Below are 16,955 nucleotides of genomic sequence, written 5' to 3'. Positions count from 1 at the left end.
ATAACCTCTGATTTTGAATAAACAAAATGTAAGCTATGTTATTTTGGTTCTATAACAGAACTAGGAATGAAACGCAATTGAAAATTCAGGTTGCAGTGGAGGTTGAAAAAGTTGAAAAAAAAAAAAAGAGCAAAGATTTGTTGATCAGGAGTACCTGGCGAAGCCCCTCTGCTCCCTCCCCACAATAGCCTCTTCCGGGGAGAACCCCAGCCAGGAAAGGTCACTGCACAGTTTTAAAGTTGCTGTTCCTTAAAGCCTATCTACCTGTTAACCTCCATGGCTGGCAAGGGGCTGCTGACCACCAAGGGGCTGCTGCAGTCCTCCAGGACAGCCTCTTCCAGTCAAGGGTTGCAGACAGAACTAGCCTCAAAGATGCCCTGTATCTACTCGCGTGGTGTGACAGTCAAGTATGTTCAACATCATGGTGGCAGTTAGTTCAGCCCCAACAACAGATGAGAAGTACTGAATGCTGCAGGTCTGGGAGAGAATCCCAAAACACATGAACCATCCTCTCTAAGAAAGTCTCAAAATCTCATGGAAACAAAAAGGAGAGGACCAAAAGATGAAAGTAAATCTCACTTCTTTTTTCTAGGTTAATAATGTTTACATTTCCAATTACAATTCAAAACATTCACACCAAACTAAAGTGATTAATTTATCTTATTTGTCACCTTCATAATATTTAAGTTCTACTTTAAATGAATGGAAAACAGCTTAGCAAAAATAAACAAAAACCAAAAATACTAATTGCCCAGTATTAGTTTAAGGAGCTTCATTCTTCATATAACCTTTATTCCCCAAATTCTATTTAATGAAGAAACTAAAGTATTATGCCAATTCTCGTAGGTTTCAGACACTATGAAAAATCTAGAGATAATCAGAAAGGCCTATTATTAAGGGTCATGCATGGGAAAATTGGAGGGTGGGGGTCTCGTGCACTCCAGAGTGGTACCAACCAGCATTTTGCTACATGTTTGCGTAAGTGTTCAATCTGCTTGGTGATCATGCACACTCTATGATAACCACTATCTTTGTATTAATCATTTTGTCCAGATAGCTTTGAGGGTTATAAAGAAGTATCTTTCCAAATGATTTTTGTGTAACAGAAGGACTATGCCCAAAACATTGGATCATTTATTTTTGTTCCATTATTTCCCCCATATATGCCAAACTCAATTGGATTTACATACTTGAAACTTCTCATAATAGTAATTCATTTTTTAAAATATCTTAGCATTGCACATTACAGAATAGAATAGTATGACAACTAGAAGGCACAATTCCTGATGTGAAAAAAGTTTTACTTGGATAGGCAACCAATCTTGAACAAAGGAAACAATTAGGAGATAATTTCACAATTATGAATTATGTAAGTCTTAACATAAGTAAGTATATTATGACTTAATATGAACATTTAAGGTCACTGTCATATTTTCTTGGATTTACTTCTAATTCTTTATATGTTTTTCTTTTTTAAATGGCATGTTTTATTTAACCATATGTCTTAAAATTTATTTTTTATAGAATATGTATCTAGTACACTTGTTGATGTCCCTTATTAATTTTTCCCATTATCTTTATAAAGCTTTATTGAAACCTGTATGTCAAGGTGACAATAATACAGTGTTTGGAAAATAGTAACAAAAAAAGGGTATCCCAGAGTCAGGTTTACCAAATACATACTGGAAACCAGGGAGCATCTTCTTCCATTTCCCAGCAGGAACAGAGGGCATAACAATAGCTTCTGCTGACTTATATGCCATTATTTTCTCTTTTTTAAATCATTATCTATGAGTAATTACAACTTTATTCATATATCTTTAATACATTTTTTCTTATTTTTCAACTGGGACCTCCAATTCAATGTTGAAATGATATAGCAGGCATCCTTGTGTCATGCCAATTTTAAAGGAGATGATGTTTCTAATGATGTACCACTAAGCATGATATTTGCTGTAAGTTTTTGGTAAATACATTTTAGGTATTTTTCATTTACTGTGATAACTTTTAATAAAAAAATTTACAAACAGCTTAAAACTATCATGAAACAATTTATATTTACCCATGTTAATTTGCTCATCATTCCTTCTTGTGTTGCACACACATCTTCCTTTTTTCTTCTTCCTCAAGTGAGTCCTTTAGAAGCTCCTTTGAAGAGTGCCTACTGGTACTACACTCTCAATATTTCTTAGCTGAAAATGTCTTTATTTTGCCCTTATGCTTGCCTGAAGTTTTAACTAGGTATGTGTTACCGTATTGACAGTTCTTTTCTTTCAGCATTTTGAAAATATCATCCATTTAGGGCCTCTCTCCATTGTTGATGTTGAAAAGTCAGCCCTCGCATTAGTACTGCCACCCAAAAGTATGGTCTACGGAGCTTGTCAGATGTGTGGATCTCAGATCCCATCCTAGACCAATTGAATCAGAACTCTGAAATGGTGGAGACACTTCTCCATGCTTACTTACTAACTTTACAGGTGATTCGGGGGCTCATTAGAGGTTGAGAACCTAAGAGTAACTTGATCTCTTCCTACTTTTAAGATCTTCAAGACATTATGATATATCTAGACGTAGATTTATTTTATTTATTATACCTGGGAATTTTTACTTCTTGCATCTAAAGATTCACATCTTTCAATAATTCTGGAAAATCATCAGCCATTATCTCACCAAATATTTTCTCCTTCTGTAACTCCAATAACGTGTGTTTTAAACATTTTCATTTTTACTTTCCTATAGTTTTTAATGTAGATCTCTAAATATTAATATCTCTAATGTTTTCATAGGAAAACAATTTCTGAATAGGGGTATCTGTAAATGACTACATCTGCAGAAATTTAATTCAACACCTTACACAACGGATGCTGAGTGACCCACACACACACTTCTAATCTCCGAGTTGGGAAATAACTTTCCACTAAAATAGTATAGCATTTTACAATTACTGCAGTACCTTAAAGTTTAATCAAAACAGCACTACCAAAAACTACACTGTAAAATGGAACGACTGAGACCCTTCTATTGTTTGTTTATGAAGTAAAATCTCTTAGAAAACATTCAAGACAAGTTGATACTTCATTTTCATATCACAGTGTGTTCTTTTACAAAAAGGTACCCACGTATCATATCTTTGTCAAAAAGGAGTAACTTATTTTTTTTAAGTAGGCTTCACATCCAGTGTGGAGCCCAATGCAGGGTTTGAACTCATGACCCAGAGAGACCAACACTTGAGCTGAGATCAAGAGCCAGATGCCCAACTGACTACACCACCCAGGCACCCTTGCAGTAAATTATTTTTAAAATACTTCTCAGTGAAGAAAACAGCCAAGCTAAGAAAAAAAAATCCAAGATATTTTCCTGTGACTTTAAAATTCATTTCATTAATAGTTGTATTCATAGACTCCACAGAAAATCTGTTTCCTGATATTTCAGGGACCTTTCATCAAATTTGGTGATTCAATGACTTTCACAGAAAAGAATGTCAGCAGTTTTAGAATGCCAGAACAATAGCTTCATCTGAACCTCTCAGTGCTTCCCCTCCACTCGAAAACATGAGGACAAAGAGCTTGAGCAGAAATAAAACCAGGCATAGAACCTAATGGGGGAGGGGGCATATTCTTCCTTAACATGCTGATGGATAAATAGGAAATTTAAAACTTGATTTGTTTTAAAAGCTAATGCTTTCGAGACTAATTATCTGTAATGACAATATGTCTGTGTGCTATGTAAATAAGAACCTACAATGAGACACATCTGTCATAATGAAATGTGACACAGGAGAGATTAGACTAAAGCTTTCCTTACAGTGAGCTTTTAGACAAACTTTTTCTCTGATTAATAAAATGTCCCATTGTTTGAGACGCTTGCAGTAAGATGTGGATGGAAATAGGATTGGATTATTATAGGAATTTTTGTGGATGAGTTATGCAGATTTGATCTGATTAGTTCATTTGTGCTCAGCAGAGGCTATGATTGCTCCCTCTCAGTCAGCCATTGCCATGTTCTTCAGAAAGGCACAGGATCCTCTGGGAGCTGAAGTCTCGTACGTGACATTAATGTATGGGCTTGTTTACATCAAGAAGCTCATTCAGAAGAAATTCTCTCTCTCTCTCTCTCTCTCTCTCTCTTCATCTAGAGACCATCATAAAACAAACAGAAACTACCATGATCTGAGGCTTACCTCATCTCACTCTCTTCTCTCATCTGTAACCTCCACCTCTCCCTTTCTGCTGGTTCTTTCCCATTAGCCTAGAAATGTGCACATGTCTCTGTCATCTTAAAAAAATAAAATAACAGAAACAAGAAAGTCCTCCTTGAATTCTGCCAATTTAATTCACACTTGACTCACTGAAAGAACAGTGCATTTCTCCATCGTCACTTTTGTACTTCCCTTTCATTCAGACCCCATTGTCATCTGTCTTCTTCCCAGATTAGAAATATTGCTGGGACGCCTGGGTGGCTCAGTCAGTTAAGTGTCCAACTCTTGATCTTGGCTCAAGTCATAATCTCAAGGTTCATAAGATCAAGCTCAGCACTGGGCTCTGCAATGAGAGCAAAGAGCCTGCTTGGGATTCTCTCTCTCTCTTTCTGCCGTTCCCCTACTCATGAAAACTCACACACTATCTCTCAAAATTAATAAATAAACTTAAAACCAAACAAACAAAAAAATAAATCTTGTTAACGACTGTAATAACAACAAGGTGTCTATTTTTCAGCCCCTACCTTGTTTGACCACTCCAGGGACCCAACACTATTGATGACTCCTCTTTGTGAGGTTCTTTACACAGTGGGTGTCTAGGACTCCAGTTTTTCTTCTACATCTCAGTTCTACTCTTCCATGGGCTCCTCATCATCAATCCTCCTACTAAACAGTGGTGAGCTCCAGACCTGCATCATGAGGCCCTTCTCTTCACATTCTGCCTGGGCAATTGCATCACTGCTCACAGCTTCTCCTTAAGTTGAGAATTCCAGCATCTGCATCTGCTGTGCAAACCCTCTCCTCAGCTCCTGAGCTCCAAATCTATACATCCCACAGCTCATGTGGATGTTAAATAGACACCGCAACTCAATGTAACCAGAGAGGCTTTATTTTGAAAGAAGGAAAGTTTTTCCTACTATATTCTTTATCCTCTCAGTTCTTCAACCAGTAACCAAAGTACCAGCTTGGCCGCTTCTCTTTCCCCTTTGTCTGACCTCAATATCACTAAGACTTGTTAGTTTTCCTTATCCCCTTCTCACCATTCTCAGTGTCTTACCTATCCCTTTGTCTTCCTTCTCAATGACACTATTGTAGTTTGCACTCATTATCCCCTGCCTATAACACTGTCTCCTAAACAGTCTCCCTGTTGTTATATTTGCTGCTCTCCAGTCATTCAATTCACTGCTGAAGCAATGTGCCTATAATTATAAACCTCACTCTGTTGTTGAAAACCCTCCACATTGAACATCTCTTACGCACCCCTTCAGATCCTTCAGCCTCCCTGTCTCCCAGGCCTCTGTCACTTGCTCTGCCCTAACTACAGCTACTTCACACATCTAAAATGCCTGCCTACAGAAATCTTCTGCCTGATCCCAAGGCCTGGAGTTTCTAGCTCCCCTCCACCACTCCCATGCTCAGATGAAGCACCACATGTTAGTCCTGGTTCTCCAAGAAGCAAATACCAAGATTCAATTAAACATGTGCTACAGATCTGATCACTATTGAAGGAGAGAAAGAAGTTAGGAAGGTTATATAGAAGAGTCCTAGACTCCAGTGCAGTTCAAAGGAAATCTTGGCAGGAATGCTGACACATCCACAAGCTAAAACCTCCTGTTAGAGGAGTCCCTGTCTCCCAGGAATAGACCCACCTTACTATGCTATGATCAGTCTGCTATGATCAATCACTGGGGCAGACAGAGGAAGTGTGGCCTCTGTACACTTAGCGTGTTCGCAGATCCACCAAATCATACTGCTGGACAGACACAGCAGCAGTCTACTATATGACGGAAGTGGCACATTTGTGATGAGGCTGGAGAAGGTCCAAAATTATGAGTAAATTACTATCAACTGCTGGTCCAGACTGCCTGCCATCTACTTCTACAACACCAGTGCCTCTCTTTCAACCCATTAATTCCTGTGCTGACCAAGTCTCAGAGGAAAAAGACACAAGACTGGCTCATAGTGTGTTGGTGTAGCTGGAAATGAACATTACCACATTAACCCCAAATGTGGGTGACTCTGAAAGATGGTCTGACATAATGACCCTGAATAGTCTCCTTGACCAGCCCAGTGCTTGTGCAATAAGCTACAGAGTAGACAGGGTAACAAAGATGAAGACTATGCATGGGCCTAATAACAATGGCTTCTTGTCATCATCACCAATCTGGCTACAGCCACTTATGAGTGGCCAATGTGCCAGCATCAGAGACTAAAGATGTGCCCTCAATGTACCGCCATCCCTTTAGATGTCATTCAACAACTATCTAGTGGCAAGTTAATTTTTGCATGCTGGAAGGGACATTAATTATTAATCCATACAAAATTGACACATACTCTGGATAGACGGTTGCCTTTCCTACCTGCAAAGCCTCTATCGACACCACTATCAAAGGGCTTGCAGAATGCTTTATCCTTCAACATGCTTTCCACACAATGTTAGCTCCCACGTGGGATTGTTTTCTACAGCAAAAGAGGTACAAAAGGGGACTTGTTACCAGGGGACTCAATGATTATACTACGTACCCCACCAGACCAACAGAATGACAAACAGCCTGTTGAGGGCTCAACTATGGATGCAATATCTTGTGGGTTTGGGTACTGTCTTCCAAGAAGTGATATATGGGCCAAACTGACAGGTGACATATAGTAATATGCTTCCAACAGTAAGGGTTTATGGGTCCAGGAAGCAAGAGACACACAAATTGTCCCCTCATCATCAAACACAGGGGTCCATTGATAGGATCTGTGCTTCTACTCCTTGCAATCCGAGGTCCTTCCCAATCGGAGGCCCTAGTTCCCGGAGAAGGGGCACATCTGCTACTGTATGTAAGAGTCCCATTGATTACCCCCGGACCATTTTGAGCTTTAATGACAATATTTTGAGCTTTCATGCCAACAGTCCAAAAGGTAAAGAAATGGTTTCCTGTCTTATTGATTTAATTAAAGAGCTGGTGTTACCATCACAGGATGGCTTCAAAGGAGATAGTGTCTGAAACCCAGGGGATCCACTGGGTATCTCTCAGTACTCACATGCCCATTGGTAATGGTTAATGGAAAAATGCAGCAGCCATGACCTAAAACGTACAGGGAAAGCAAAGGGTGAGACCACTTGAAGTTCTAGGTCACCTCACCAAGAAACCAATATAGACCAGCAAAAGCTGGCCCAGGATGAGGGAAGTATATAGAATGTATGTGAGGACAGAGATGATAAATATCAATTAGAGCCTCAGGACCAGCCCCAGCCAAGAGACTGTAGCTTATTATTTCACTAGCCTACTTGCCTTCTTTCTGGAAATCACAACAAGTCTCCTTCCTGAGGGGAATTCTATGACTGACTGACTTGTTCCTCCCCTCTGTGGGGAAGCAGTAAGAGCAATTTGTTCTCATAACAATACAAGCCCAATATTGTATCACACAAACCATATATAATGGAAGGTCACAAGCATATCTGAGGATCATAAGAGGTCATCTGTCCTGGGTACATCTTATGCACTGCACTGCTTCAGATTCCCCCAGCCTCACCTGTCAATCAGCCCTTGGCTATCTGTTCTGCCTCAACCACTGCCACAATGACCGGTTCCAGACTCAGATGAAGCACCACACTGCAAGGCATGGATCTGGCTCTCTAGAAGGTGCCCAGTGATGCAGTTCAAAAGTAGAAGGGAGTTAATGCCTCAACAGTGAGCTCTGTTCAATGGGAGACAAGAGAAGGTAAGATGCTATCAGATGGATTCCCTTCCCCTACACCCTCTGATGGAATGCTCTGAGGCACGTCTTTTTTTACAGCGTCTTTGGAGCTGTTTCAAGTGGCTGAGAAACTGGCTCTGTTTCTTCGTGAAGTGATGACCAGCTTCGTAATGAAGACCTTGTGTTACCTCCCATCCTTCCCTGACTTATTGCACTTTTCCTGTCTCACTGCCCCCAGATTACCTTTCCAGGAAAGCATTAGCATTTAATCCTTACCTCTGGTTCTGTTTGATAAAGAACCTGGGCTAAGTTTCACTTCACTGCTCACTCCCTCCAAAGAAAACCTCAGTTCCAGTTCCCGATGTCATTTTCACTCTCATTACGTGTGGTCCCCTATGTTCATCTTTTGGTGATCAAGCAGAGCTCTTCACAGGTTTCCAAGCTGCCCACCTTCTTCACAGCATCATACGTCTGTATCTGCTCTTTACTGTGCCTGGAGAATACTCTCCCACCCACTCCCTCTGGTGAACTCCCCACAGTGCCAGGGGCGAAGTCAGACAACAATGAATCCAGTAAGTACCTCACGAAACTTCACTACAATTGAAATGTTTAGAAGCCTCTCTCAGTATCCTTGCTTAATACTGAAATATTAAAAGAAAAAGAAAAGAAAAAGAAAAGAAAAGCCACGTATGAATAAACACTTATTCTTCCTCTTATGGTAAAAAAAATACTTGAAATACAAGAAAATCACTATGGAGACAAGCTGAAATGCATTCCTTTATCAGCAAATGTAATTGAAAGATTCTCAGCAAAACTGCTGAATGTTTGAAGATGTAAAGAAATAAATATTAAAATAAGTATATAATAATACAGGTTTTCTGTATAGATAGAAAAAAGTAAAGATGTTGCTAAAAAATCAATTTATGATATTACTAGTCTGGTTCAAAAAAGAAATAAAAAATAACTCCTTTTCTTATGAACAACTAAAGGAAAACATGTACCAAGAAGCTATATTCTCAATGGTAAATTCTTTAATGAAAACAATTATTTATGAAAAAATTTCCTTAATTGAATGGCTACTTAAAGTGGACTAAAAAATATTCTGGGATAAAGTCATAGAAACATTTCCACATATAAAATCCTGCACTGCATCATTCATAGTCAAGATGTTACAGCAAAGCAGTTGAAGCCAGGAGTGTGCCAAGTGTTGGAGATGTCAAAAATGTAGTTCCTTTCCAAGAAGACAAGATCTTTAAAATACAGACTCTTGTACAATACTTTGTAATGACATGAGGAATAACTGTGGTAATCTTTTGAATGACACAAGGTTTGTTTGTTTTTTTCTACTTGTGGCAAAATACATAAAAGGTTTGTTGAATATAAAGGTATTATACATCTTTATTATATAAAACACCATGTTCCAGATTTGCTGATTTTTTCTGGTATGACAATGGTTGTCAGGATTTGCTGTTTGGAAGATATTTTCATAGATTAAATACCCTTTATCACCACCTTCAAGATGAAGCTACCATTTTGATAATTTTGATTCTGATAATGAATGAGAAAACAACTGCTTCTTGAAAACAAAAAAATTACTCTGGGGAGAGTATTTTGAACAATGACTGTTTGATATTATTTCCATTAGCATATGATCATACAACTGACAATAATGTATGCCACCTGTAACAACTCCTTCCCGTGCTCACATTTTAAAAGTTGACAATACATTTTTCAAACCTGTTTTCAAATCATCCACATGTGGAATTTCAGTGGACCTATACCCACTTACAAAAATACATAAAATGCAGGACTTTTTGATGAGTCTGCATAAACAACTGATTGATATCATGGAAGATGAACATCTGGTGAGTGATTTTCAACTAAAATCTTTGCATAATTGGTGAATGGAATTGAAAAAACAGCATCATGATCTAGCAGGCACAACCAACAATGCACATCTTCAATTTGTATATATGTATCTTTGTGAGGTATTTTTCTACTATGACCACCTTTAGAAACAACTATAGAAAGAAACTGGGTGTAGAACCAGAACTTAAAACCAAATCTTTTCAAAGATAATATAGCATATCCAATGACATGTTTTCAATGATGTTTTAAAAAATGTAACTGCTTATCTCATCTTTGTCTCATCCCTTTTTAAAGTTCAGTTTGCTTTTGTTTGGTATATGATTCATGTATAGAATAAATATACATCAATTAAGAGTACATGACCATTTGGCAATGATTTCTTGGATATGACATCAAAAGTGTAGGCAACAAAAGAAAAAAGTAGATAAATTAAACTTACCAAAACTATAAACTTTTGTGCATCAAAGGACACTATCAACAGAGTGAAAAGGCAACCTATAGAATGGGAAAGATATTTGCAAATCATGTGTTTGATAAGGGATTAATATCTAGAATACATTTTTAAACACCTGCAACTCAAAAACAACAGAAAATAAACAACCCACCTTAAAAATGGGAAAAGGACTTGGATAAACATTTCTCCAAAGAAAATACACAAATGACCAGTAAGCACAAATCACTAGTCATTAGGGTAATACAAATCCAAACCACAAAGAGATACCATTTCATATCCATTATAATGACTGTTACTAGAAACAAAAACAAAACCAGAAAATAACAGGTGTTGGTGAGGATGTGGAGACACTGGAACCCTCATACACTGCGAGTGGGATTGTAACGAGGTGCAGCCATGATGGAAAACAGTATGGCAGTTCCTCAGAAAATTAAATACAGAATTGCCATATGATCCAGCAAGTCCACTTCTAGATATACACCTGGTGAAATTGAAAATAGGGACTTGAACAGACACCTGTACACTAATATTCATGTCAGCATTATTTACAATAGCCAAATATATATTTGTTATTATATTTATATTACTGACATATAACATTAGTAACAATTGTTATTATATACTGTTATATTTTTGTATACATTTTGTATACATATACACAATGGAACATTGTTTAACCTTAAAAAGGAAGGAAATTCTGAACAAGGTATATAATATGAACAAGGTATATAATATGAATGAACCTATATAATATGAATTATATGAAATATGAATGAATAATATGAGTGAATGAACCTATATAATATGAATGAAAGACATTATGTAGAATTCCCCTGGAAAGCCATCTGGCCCTGGGCTCTTATTTTTTGGGAGATTTTTGATTACTAATTCAATTTCTTTACTGGTTATGGGTCTGTTCAAATGTTCTTCTTGTTTCAGTTTCAGCAGTTTATAATGTTCCTAGGAATTTGTCCATTTTTTCCAGAATACCCATTTTATTGGCATATAATTGCTCATAATATTCTCTTATTATTGTTTTTATTTCTGTTGTGTTGGTTGTGATCTTTCCTCTTTCATTCTTGATTTGATTTATTTGGGTCCTTTCCTTTTTCTTTTTGATCAAACTGGCCAGGGGTTTATCAATTTTGTTAATTCTTTCAAAGAACCAGCTCCCAGTTTCACTGATCTGCTCTCGTTTTTTGTTTTTTTTTTTAATTTCACTATCATTGACTTCTGCTCTAATCTTTATTATTTCCTGTTTTCTGCTGGTTTTGGGTTTTATTTGCTGTTCTTTTTCCAGCTCTTTAAGATGTAAGGTTAGGTTGTGTATTTGAGACCTTTATTCCTTCTTTAGGAAGGCCTGAATTGCTATATACTTCCCTCTGCGTCCCAGAGGTTTTGGGCTGTGGTGTTATAATTTTCATTGGCTTCCATGTACTTTTTAATTTCCTCTTTAATTTCTTGGCTAGCCCATTCATTCTTTAGGAGGATGTTCTTTAGTTTCCAAGTATTCGTTGTCTTCCCCAATTTTTTCTTGTGGTTGATTTTGAGTTTCATAGCATTGTGGTCTCCTATGGAATAAAGACAGTCTCTTCAGCAAATGGTGCTGGGAAAACTGGACAGTGACATGCAGAAAAATGAACCTGGACCACTTTCTTACACCATATACAAAAATAAACTCAAAATGGATGAAAGACCTAAACATAATACAGAAAGCCATCAAAATCCTAGAGGAGAAAGCAGGCAAAAATCTCTTTGACCTTGGCCACAGCAACTTCTTACTCAACACATCTCTGGAGGCAAGGGAAACAAAAGCAAAAATGCACTGTTGGAACCTCATCAAGAATAAAAGCTTCTTTCTGCACAGTGAAGGAAACAATCAGCAAAACTAAAAGGCAACCAATGGAATGGGAGAAGATATTTGCAAATGACATATCAGATAAAGGGTTAGTATCCAAAATCATTAAAGAATTTATCCAACTCAACACCCAAAAAACAAATAATCCAATGAAGAAATGGGCATAAGACATGAGTAGACACTTCTCCAAAGAAGACATCCATATGTCTAACAGACACATGAAAAAATGCTCAACATCCCTCATCATCATGGAAACACAAATTAAAACCACAATGAGATACCACCTCACACCAGTCAGAATGGCTAGAACTAACAATTCAGGCAACAACAGATGTTGGCAAGGATGCGGAGAAAGAGGATCTCTTTTGCACTGCTGGTGGGAATGCAAACTGGTGCAGCCACTCTGGAAAACAGTATGGAGGTCCCTCAAAAAATTAAAAATAGAACTACCCTATGACCCAGCAATTGTACTATTAGGTATCTATCCAAGGGATACAGGTATGCTGTTTTGAAGGGGCACATGCACCCCAATGTTTATAGCAGCGCTATTGACAATAGCCAAAGTATGGAAATAGCCCAAATGTCCATCAACAGATGAATGGATAAAGAAGATACAGTATACACACACACACACACACACACACACACACACACACACACACAAATGGAGTATTACTCAGCAATCAAAAACAATGAAATCTTGCCATTTGCAACAATGTGAATGGAACTACAGGGTATTATGCTAAGCAAAATAAGTCAGTCAGAGAAAGACAAATATCGTATGACTTCACTCATGTGTGGAATTTAAGATACAAAACAGATGAATGAACATAAGGGAAGGGAAGCAAAAATAACACAAAAACAGGGAGGGGACAAAACATAAGAGACTCTTTCATACAGAGAACAAACTAAGGGTTGCTGGAAGGGCTGTGGGGGGAGGGATGGGCTAAATGGGTGAGGGGCATTGAGGACACTTGTTGGGATGAGCACTGGGTGTTGTACAAAGGGGATGATCACTGGAATCTCCTGAAAACATTATAGCACTATATGCTAACTAACCTGGATGTAAATTATCAATAAATAAATAAGTAAATAAATAAATGACATTATGTGATGTGTGAGATAAGCCAGACACAGAAGGACAAACATTATATCATCCCACTTATCTGAAGTATCTAGTTTAGTCAAATTCATAGAAACAAACAATAGAATGGTGGTCACCAGGGGCTGGGGCTAAGAGAGGATGAGAAGTTATTGCTGAATGGGTATGGAGTTTCAGTTTGGAAGATGAAAAGTTTTGGAGATGGCTGTACAACAGTGTAGATGCACTTTATGTCACTGAACTGTGTACATTAAAACGGTTAACTTTTATGTTGTGTCTACTTTACCACAATAAAAATAATAATAAAAGGAACACGGCTTAAATGTATGTACATCTGAATGGCAGAGCATTCTTCGTCCTCTGCACAATGGCACATGTCCAATTAATGCTTGGGAAAGGAAGAAAGGAGGGAGGAAAGGACATCCATCTTGGAATTATGACATGGAGACATTATTTTCCTGTGTATGTCTTTGAAGGATACAAATATTTGGCACCCTGAGAGACACCAGCAATATGTTCTCCCAGAACATGGAGACTTTTCTCAACATCTAACCTGCCCTCCTCCATCTTCCCAAATTCTGACCCCACAGTGTTTTCAACCTCACAACGGCTGCCAAATTTGCAAATGTTAAGGGGAACTTCTGATAAGTCCTCAGTGAAATTAGTAGGAAAATCCATACCACCTTTCCTAAGCATGCAAACAGAACTGCATTCAGGCAAAAGCCTCCATTTGATATCATGTATAGGAGAAAAGGAAAGTCTACCTATGTGCCTAACACCACTCCCAAATGACAGTCAGGCTCAGTGTAATAAGTGTCTTCAAGTTGCTGGGCCATGACCTAGAGCCTAATTATGATGAATTAAAATAAGCAAACTTTGCTCATTTCTCTTCTCCTGAAGTCTATGTTTGGCACCTTATTTTAATTGAAATCTTTGGAATTAAATACTACTAACATTGACACATACAATATGGAGTAATTCTTCTAAAAGATCAGTAAAGTTTAAAACCCTGCAATGCTTTCAACTTAAAATATCATTCTATGTTTAGGGAAAACATCAAAGACAACAGTATCCTTTTATTACAGATCACCTAGAAGACAGATAATATTTAATATGTGTGAGGATAAATCTGCAAAGAAAAGGAAACGTCAAAAGGCTGCTGTTAGACTCCATGGTATGCCAGTGTTTAAACACTGAAAAACCAATAAAATGTCATTTCACATTTAAAGTAAGCATGCTAATCTCCAGATAGAGAAGTTATAGGAATTCTTTTTTCCTTTAAAAAAACTTCTATTCTGACAGTAACTTCTGATATTAATATTAATACATGTTATTTTACAAACAAAATTGGTGTCGGCAGCTCAGGATACAACGTTTTACAGCAAAGGGAGAAAATAAAATATAATAGGAGTATGGGATGGAAGAACCCTTATTTTACCATTATTTTTAAATCTCTTCATTAGAAAGTATGTAATTCTATGAAGGCAGAAACCATATTATTTTGCTCATTTCTACATTCTCCCAGCAATGCTAGCACATAATAGGTATTTCATAAGTATTTGTCAAGTGGATACATAAAAGTGCAAAGTTAGGTATTCACTTAATGTATTTCAAAGGAAAATTGCCAAAAACAGGCCCCCCAAATCAGTTACAGAACTGAAACCTCATCTCACTAGGGTGACGTGACTGCCACATGACTAGCTAGTGGCAGAGTTCCAACAGAGACCAGTGTCCTCACTTCCCCAGAAATTCATGTTTCAGTTTAAAGGAGCAGAGTGAAGATTCTATGTTGCTACATCAAGCTCTTCTCCAGTTATTCCCTAACAGCTGAGACAGGAAATGAGACAAGGGAGGATGAGCATCCAGCTTTCTTCAACCACTAAGAATAAAGACAGAGAGCAAAATGCCAACAGGAATGGGAGCAGATCTTGAACAAACAAGGGAAAAGAGGAGAGGGCCAAGAAGAGTCATCCTTACTAGATTTGAAGATTTAGCATTATTTTCACAACTCCCTTCATTTGCTCTGAACTAATGAATGTTCTCTGGGTCCTTCTCAGTACTAGCCTTCAACATCAAAGAAATGATTACAATGCTAAATGTTTTTTCCTATACCAAATGTGTACCATTTTATTGAGTTTAAAGGAGATGTACCACTATATACCAAATAAAAAATAATGTTTCATATAATTAGTATTTATTTTTCCAACTACATACTTTTTGGGTAACAGATGTAGTTACATCCCAAGGCTTACTAAAAAGACTTAACTTCTACTTTACTGAAAAATATAGAAGTTTCCATTTTTATTAAAAAACACATCAGGGGAAAGAAAAACAATTGTAAAATACAGACAATATTTAGATTCCAAAGAAAAGAGGAACATTGTATTTCCCTTAAATTTTTTTTAATGTTTATTTATTCGAGAGAGAGAGAAATAGAGTGCAAGGGGGAGAGGGACAGAGAGAGAGGGAGACACAGAATCTGAAGAAGGCATCAGGCTCTGAGCTGTCAGCACAGAGCCCGACAGGAGGCTTGAACCCACAAATGTCAAGATCATGACCTGAGCCCAAGTCAGACACCTAACCAACTGAACTGCCCAGGCGTCCCTGTTTTTAAACAAATTATAAAAAGAGAGGATCTAGTTAGAAAGCACTGGTCAGTGTATATGGTAAAAACGCAGTATCTATCCTCTGTCCTGCCATCTCTTCAGTTTTACTAGAGCCAATGCTGAGACCTATTATCAGTCATTACCCAGTCCTGTCTGTAGGATTTCCTAATTCAGTCATGAATATAAGCATAGAGTTTAGGTACCGGGAAAGAAGTGGTATAAGTGAAAATTAAATTTGTTTCCAATGAAATAAAGGCTTTACAGCACACTCAATATAAAATGAAGTACCCTTCTCCCAACATATATTCAACAAGCGCTGGCTGATATTTTCCTTACCTGGGGTAGATGGTTCTCATTCCCTTTCTACACAGCAGAGCCTGTTATACTACCCAATTGTTTCTAAATTCTACCCCTTCAGAATTACAAAGAATGTTAGTAAATGCTACAAGAGAAACAAAATCTGTAATTAACCAAAAAGTTCAAAAGACCCTGGCTTAAAGAAAATGGTTAGAATGATTTGTTTGCTACCAGTTTTTCACACTCCCTTAATATGCTAATGTGAATAGAAAATCTTCAAAAAAGGGATTAATATGAACTGTTTTCCAAATTTTTTTGGCACCTTTTTTTTTTCTCAAAGCATTTTGGGGAGAAAATGTCTTTTTCTCTTTACCTGTGTCAGAAAAGGCACCTTCAGCCATGCTTAGCTCTAGTTTCTGAGTGGAAATCAATTCTCATATCATTTCCCTATTTAAAATCTGTCAGCAGTTTAAAATACTTCAGAATATTTTAAGAACATAAAATCCTGGGGTGCCTGGGTGGCTCAGTCGGTTAAGCATCCGACTTCACTCAGGTCATGATCTCATGGTTCATGGGTTCCAGCCCCACGTCGGTCTCTGTGCTGACAGCTCGGAGCCTGGGGCTTGCTTTGGATTCTGTGTCTCCCTCTCTCTCTCTGCCCCTCTGCCACTTGTGCTCTATCTCTCAAAAATAAATATTAAAAAAATTTTCTTTAAAAAAAAAAAAAAGAAAAGAAAAGAACATAAAATCCTGATTTTGGCTTGTAATTCTGACCCCTACCTGAATCTGCAGCTTTGTCCCTTAACTTGTCCCAGTTAAGCCCTTAGAAGGTGCCCTCCTGGGGCGCCTGGGTGGCTCGGTCGGTTAAGCGACCGACTTCGGCT

At 37.7% G+C, this 16,955-nt stretch overlaps 2 long non-coding RNA genes across 2 annotated transcripts in view; both read right to left on the bottom strand.

The window, feature by feature from the left end:
* Nucleotides 1–10,737, bottom strand: part of LOC144613162 (uncharacterized) — a 78,003-nt gene extending 67,266 nt beyond the window's left edge. Inside the window, exon 1 of the long non-coding RNA XR_013550471.2 lies at nt 10,194–10,737. This is a non-coding gene — a long non-coding RNA (uncharacterized LOC144613162). The remainder of the gene's footprint in view (nt 1–10,193) is intronic.
* On the bottom strand, nt 6,555–7,881 carry LOC132680302 (uncharacterized). The gene is made up of 3 exons (XR_009610622.2): nt 7,721–7,881; nt 7,229–7,272; nt 6,555–6,658 (listed from the first exon to the last, which is right to left on the bottom strand). It is a non-coding gene; the product is annotated as an uncharacterized LOC132680302 (long non-coding RNA).
* Nucleotides 10,738–16,955: the final 6,218 nt, after the last annotated feature.

This window comes from Panthera onca, chromosome A1 (genome assembly GCF_046562875.1).
Source record: "Panthera onca isolate mPanOnc1 chromosome A1, mPanOnc1 haplotype 2, whole genome shotgun sequence".
NCBI classification, from domain to species: Eukaryota; Metazoa; Chordata; class Mammalia; order Carnivora; family Felidae; genus Panthera; species Panthera onca.
Note: the sequence above shows the minus strand (reverse complement) of the source record. Positions and strands in the feature narration are given on the sequence as shown.